We start from the raw sequence: 7907 nt of genomic DNA on the forward strand, positions 1-7907 counted from the left end.
TATTCAGACGAGAGACCATAGCTGCCGTCGTATATATATAAAACTAAATGTCAACTTTATTATATATAAATTTAATTTTCATGTTTTATTGTATTTTATACATGTATCTAATTATATAATATCACATTAATAAAAATAATTATTTTTTACATTAGTCGTATGTCATTCGAATAAATATAATTAAATGAATGTTTATCAGTATATCAAAATTAAATTTATATATATATTATTATTCAATGTAAGAGTAACACTCGATATACATTTTCTTCCATAATTAAGTGTATTTTTTTACTTTTTACTTTTTTCTTTTGAAATTGATGTACCTACACACTCTCTTTTACCTAAATATATTGACTTGAGTGTCCAAATACAATAATTTTTAAATAATTCCCCAAAACCTAGTGTAAGGCCGAGTAACTTGATTGCCTAAACTCATAAATTCGAATGAACACCAGTTTGACAACCATACAAAAAGAAAAAGATCAATTAATTTAAGGTATTTTTTAAAAAAACGTTAAGCTTATATTTTTTTGTTTCATTATATTTGTCATTCTCATTTTCTAAAAATTGTTTATTATCTATAACCTATTATGTAATCTATAAATGAATATATTTTTGCTATTTCAAAATTTTGAACCCATACCTCTTGATTATTAGAATATAAGATAATTGTCATATTAAATAATTTTATATTTGTTATATTATACAATTTATACTTATTATTTATACATAAGTACTATTGTTTATAGTTACTCGTAATCCCTACAAAAAAGAAGGTAGACCCAAAAAACGAAGAAGGCGCACAACCTTTAACAATATTATTTTATCACTCAATTTTTCAATTAAAAATAAAATTAAGCACTAAAAAATATAATTTAAAAATTAAGAAAACTCAACCTATGAAAAGTTATCATAAATTAAATGAAATTAAGCACAAAAAAATATAATTTAAACATTAAAAAAACTCAACCTATGAAGAGTTATCATAAATTAACTTATATAAGATAAAAATAACAAAATTTATAAGAAAAAATATAAAAACTTAAATAAATAGAAACAAAATAAACGAAATAAAAAAGATAGAGTACAATAATGAATAATAATGCATCATAGTAGAAAAAAATAAGTCTTTTTTTTTTATCATATATGACTTCTTAAATGAATAAATTATAAAATATAAAAATAGAAAAAACAATAAAAAATTGCATTTTTTTAATAAATTAAAAAATAGTCACGATCATATAATTAACGGTGGACAAACATCGATTTAACAATACATTTTTAAGAAAATATTAATAGAAATATTAGATTGATATTAAAGTAAAAAATATAAACAATGAATAAAAATCTAAAATTTAAAATCAAAATATTTAAAATTAAAGAATGAAATAAAGAAGAATTTTCGGTAAACAACGATTCAAATATTAATGTGACAATAAATTAAATCAAATAACATATATTTGAATTAATTAAATTAAATAATTAATATAATAAATTAATTATTATTTTTTGTCTCAATAAAATAATTTTAATAAATAAAAAATATCTTATAAATATACCATATAAAAATTATAATACTTTTAAAAAATATTAAGCAAAATACATAATATAAAAAAATTAATTTAAATTAAAACAAAATTAGTTTATTATTTATTCCAGTCAAATCAAATAATTAATATAATTTATTAGTTATAATTAATGTGGTCCAAAAAATATTAAATAATTTGATATTTATCTCAATTAAATTAAATAAATAAATAATTTATTTATTTAAATAAATCAAATAAAATAAATTAAAAAAATACATTTAAGAACATACCACGTCACCTATATATACTATTTAATCGAAGAAATCCAATTTTAATAATATAGCATTGATTCATTTTAATTACAGGCGGATTCCATCAAATAAAATGCGTATTTATTATCTTTTCAATTTTCAAACCCTAAATATTTGTTAATAATTTAAATTTTGAAATCCTTTTAGTTTCAAATTTCAAAACTAATTTCATTAATAATTAATTACAATTGATCAACATTAGTAAACTTTTTTTATTATTAAATTATATTTTAATAATTACTTTTAAAGAGTTTACAATTTAATATTAAAATTTAAGATTTAAAATTTATGACTTAAAATTTAAACTAAAAAAAATAATTTTAAAAGAATTAACTGATCATTATCACTACACCACATATCTAAGGTTAGAAGATTGCAGCGACCATTTAACAACAGTTATACAAAACCATCACTAAATAAAAAGATTGTGATAGTTTTGTCAACGGTTTTTAAATGTGCAGCAGAATCTAATAAATTAACAGCAATTTTATGAATAACTGTTAGTTAAACACACAATTTTAATTTGGGAAGTTAACCCAATCCATCTCTCCCACCCTAATTGAAACATGCAAAATCGTACCTCTCTCATCATCTAGCAGGTTTATGGGTTCGTCATTTTAGTCTCGTATATATATTTTAATAAGAGCAATGTTAGGGACCGACAATTTTTGTGATTGTTAGTCATCAATTAGCCATCAATAATAATTTGATGGTGTGAGATTGATGTGAGATTTCATCCAATGGCTCACCTTCTTCTGCTGGTTATATGCTGGCCAAAATTCAATAAAACTGCTGGCCTCTAGACTTTTTCTTTAATAAATCAAAATAATTCTCTCACAGATTAAAAAAATTGAGTCAATTTAGTTCCACAGATAGTTTCCGTAACATTAAACTATAAAGTAATTACTTGGGAGGTCTCAAATTTAGGTCTTTGCTGGTGTCACATGCATGCTTCTAAAGGAATATACTTAGCTTCCTCCAATATAATTTATGTGTTCAGTTTTAAAATTTTATTTTCACAAATAATTGTTTCTACAAAATATGGACTTAATTTTGAAGTACCGTCAATCTAATTACAAAACGTTGTATTAACAAAAACAACTTTTTATATATACTAATAGCATGAATGATGATTTAAAAGATTTTAAATATGATTATATGAATGTGTACAATATTTTACACCACAAGAGATTAATAAGAATATCAAAATTAAAATCTAAAAATATTTAAATAATATTTATAAATTTAATTTTAATACACTATCAATATAAAATAGTTTGATATATGTATCTAATTATGTAAAATCATATAAAAAAAAACTAACTATTTTTATATTAATCAAATAAATAATTATCTAAAAGATCAGTATATCAAAATTAAATTTAATATTTATTTTTTTTACCAAGTACCCTTATTTTTAATGTAAATTATTTTAATTCTAATAATAGTACTACATGATCAACAAAATTTATTATTTTTTATCTATAATTAGCCTATAATATTTAAAAGTATTGATTAAGAAGAAAGTATTAAGTTGTTGGACTAAAAATATTAAATTGCTGGCTAAAAATATATTAAACTATAAACTAAAATTGTTAATCCTTAAGTCTTTCTTCAACTACTACTCATGCTAACGAAAATTTTATAATTATTATTTTAATTTTTTTTGTAATTTCAATATCTTTTAATTTTTTATTTTATTTAAAATTAGATATCCGATTAATAGCTACGTAGTTGGTATGAGCCAGAGTAGATAGCATGTTTAAGTTTTCTAATAAGTGGTAAGAATTTTTCTAATGAAGAATGAGTTACCATGACAGAATTATGTCATTCTACAGAGAAGTTCCGTTTTCTTTAATACATTTAATACTTATTTTAAAACTATTTATAATTTATTCATTCTCAATATTCATAAACATCGAACATTTATATATATGCCTGCAATTCGCTTTTAATATGCAAAAAAATATTTGTCTATTCCAACTAAGGCTGAATATGTTGGTGCTGTCGTGCATGCAAGCCATTTGTATTAGCTTCATCATGTAAATACAATAAATGCATGTTAATAAATAATAATGAACATTTGCCAGGGTGTTTAGTAGAAGTAAAGTAAACTAATAAGGTTTTTAAGTGAGAGGATTATATTTAAGTTTTGGGTGTGAGTTAGAGTTTTTATTTATTTTTTTTCCAGTCTGGATCATATTCATGGGTTTCAGGAGTTTAATTTGATCCAATACCAAAAAAAAACAAAAAAAACAAAAACAAAAAAAAAATTGAAATGCCATATGTTACTAAAAAGATAAATAATTTGATCCAGTATATTTATTTATTTATTTATTTATTTATTATTATTATTATTATTATTATTATTATTATTTGTTTTTTATTTTTGAGTAACAAGTATTTTATTGATAACGCTTAAATTATAATTTTTGTCACTAATATCTATATTTAGTTATTATTTTACTCTTAATATTTTATTTGTTACAATTAAATACAGTATGTATTAAAATCATTTCAATTATATTATTAATTAGATACTAATTAACTAATAAAAAAGTACGAGGAGCCAATATAATATTTGATATATAGCGTTAATGGAGTTGACGTTTTGATATAATAGTGACTCATAATTCTTTAATTTTCTCTCCATGATTCCTTAACTTTATTTAAACTATTAGCTACAAATTGATTAATTACAAGTCAATGTTGTTACAATTGAAAGAAATTTAATCACTAAAAAATCAACAACATACATAAACAATTACAACAAAAACTTTCTCTTCAAGTAAGATTTAACAAAACCTCTCTATATAATTAAATATATGTATAAAATATGTAGTGTTGTTCTTTAAAATATGTTTAATGTATACTAATAATGAGTACTAATACAAAATATATATTATTGTAAGAAAAATACTAAAAAATTAATAAAACTTATTATTTTTAGTCAATAATATTTAAAAAATATAAACTCTTTCGTATTTCGTAGGAAAATGGGAGAAATTAAACTTTTTGGCGCTTTTGAAATTAGGGTTTAAAATGTTAATTTTATGTACAATAGTTTTTAATCGTTAAAAATTTTTTAATCTCAGTTTGGTATACGTAAAATGATAACATAGAAATCAGCCTTTCATATAAGAATATAAAATATTTTTATATTTATATATATTTATAATACAATTAATTTAATTTATATTTATAATTAAATTATATAAATCATAATCAAATAATATTGATATTTATGATCATAATATAAGTAACATTACAAAAACACATACAATAATGACTGATGTGACTGATTTTTAGGGTTCATAAAATATTTGGGTATAGAATATTTAATTATTTTTGTGATTGATTATTCTATGTAAAAATAGGTGAAATACATATAAATATATAAAAACATGATTTAGTAGTTATTTTTAATATTTATAGAGTAACTTTTATTATAAAGATATATATAAACTAAAATAAAATCATAAAAAACATAAAAATTAAACGGAGGAAATATATATTTTAAAAATAAAACTCCTGGTCCTGGCATATGTATGTTATTTTCACAACCTTTGTAGTGATATCAGAAATATTTCATAAACTAAATTATTGTCATATTTACCTTTTAGCGACTTAATTCCTAGTTTAGTCCAGATTTTATTACTAGTCAGGAAAGAAATGTTAATATTTTATGCTTAAATTCACTTCAGCAGACACGCAACTGCGCAAGTATGCAAATAAATTTTAATGTTCGTTACACGCCTCCATTAATGATTTAAAAATATTAGGTAAGAGTCGAGAGACAATGATTTATTTGTATAATATGTATAATGGGTTATATGAGTCACAAAATGAACATCTTTTATACTATCTAGAATAACCATAACTTTTTAGATTTAGAACTCTAATACCATGTCATGATATCATTTATACCAAAAATTTCAGCTAATATATTATTTATGTATTTCTTTTTATCAGTTCGACCTTTTAAAAGAAATGATTTTATGATAAAGTGAATCTAACTCAACTCGAAAAAATAGTTATAAATAAAGAATGTGTTACATTTATAAACTCTTAGGTAGCGTTTGGTGGAGAGACAGAGATAGAAAGATTGAGACTGAGAGACTGAGACTAAGAGACTGAGACTAAGAGACAGGGATTGAAACAAATCTCAGTATTCTGTTTAGTGCAAAATGGGAGACAGAAATTGAAACAAGAATAAAACTCTAATTTAATTTGCACAAAGGGTAAAATTGGAATTAATTAATTGAAATGAAAGTATTTTAGGTATAAAATGTTATTAAAGTTTCAGTTTCCATCTTTAAAAATTTCAGTCTCCTGTGTCCCTACTTTTTGGAGATACTGAAATACTGAAATTTTGAAAACAGAGACAGAAATTTTAGTACCAGTCTCTGAACTAACAAACACGATATTGAATCTCAGTCTCTCAATTTCTATCTCAGTACCTGAAAACAAACGCTAACCGTGATGAGACTTGTAATATACCTCTTTGTACCCAAGATGATCATCTGTAGTATAAACATTTGTATATAGTAAATCTAACGAACTCAACTCTAAAAACTAGTTCATATAACAACAAATTCTGTTAGTAAAATAATGGTTATGTAACAGAAAGTTAGTTATGGATAGTTAGCTTTGTTTCTATTTTTAGTATATATTAGCACTTTTTAATAGAGAAATGACAGAGAATTATTAAAATTTATTATTTTTAACTATTATTTTTAGTCACTAATCCAATTTTTTTAATTTAGTCATTTAACAACATAAATTCTGATGATTCTCTAATATTTCTCTTTCTTTATGTATATATATGATAGTGTAACTAGCATAGCTAGTGTAAGCTAGCTATGATTGAATACTATATTCCCTCATCATTTTGCCTTTTCCCAATTTGGTTTGGAAGGAAAATTTGTTATCTAGTTAAGTTATCCGAACTAGAACATAGTAAGTTACAAGAAAAGGAAGAGATAAAAGATACACTGAATGAATGAATGTATCTGATTGCAAAAGGATAAAATAACACATGCATTTTCTAGGGTGGTCCAAATTAATTATTAACAGCAACCAAAATGATTATATATAATAAACTTGTGTCTCTTCTCCCATTCACTAGTCGCTTTTTTTGTGCAGTTTGATAAGTATATACAAGGTGCAAAAGATAGTAGTTCCAGTAGCAACTTGTTCAAATGTCATAATTAATAATCTTTATACTTTATGTGGGACCATAAATAAATATTATTGTTGTACATCTCCTTTTTTTTTTTAATTTTCTTCCCTTGTTTCCTATTTAAGATCTTAGCTTCCTAATTTCTCATAACATCAATGCATGACATGTTTTAATTTTCAGTAGAAAGGTTAAAAAAGGAAAGACTTGCATAATCATGTTTGTGTACTAATAAAAGATTATTAATAGATGTTAATGATTATGATATGATCTCAAGTAGTTCATGACTTCATGGTACAATTTTTATCATCCATTAATTTAAATAGTATTATTCCTCTACGTAGATAGATGATAGATCAATCTCTCATCTCTCATAATATTATAAGATGAGGGAGATGAAAATAGAAAATATAACTTCTAATTCAATTGAGATGTATAAGAGGTTTAACCACTAATATAAAAGGTTGTGGAGGAAAGAATTTCTCTTTATAAATACTAATTAATATATAAATAGGTATTAACGTCTCAATTAATTTATTATTTTATTTTTTAAACGTGACTAATATATAATAACAAAAATTATATCAGTTAAAATAATAACTGCATACCTTATACTAACGAGCTATAAGTTCAAATGATATAGTTTTTCCATACTCACTTAGCTAAAAGTCATAAATTCAAATATCATTCTTAATTTTGAACCAAAAAAAATAAATACGTACCTTACGTATATTCTAAATAAGAGATTGTGAACTTCTCCTAAAATTATCTATTCTAAAAATTTAAATTATTAAATAGAGGTATATTAATAATAATTACATATTTAATATTTTTTATGTAAATATTATTTTTATATTATAATAATTATATATTATATCATAAATCCAT

This window comes from Arachis duranensis, chromosome 6 (assembly GCF_000817695.3).
Source record: "Arachis duranensis cultivar V14167 chromosome 6, aradu.V14167.gnm2.J7QH, whole genome shotgun sequence".
In the NCBI taxonomy this organism is placed as follows: Eukaryota; Viridiplantae; Streptophyta; class Magnoliopsida; order Fabales; family Fabaceae; genus Arachis; species Arachis duranensis.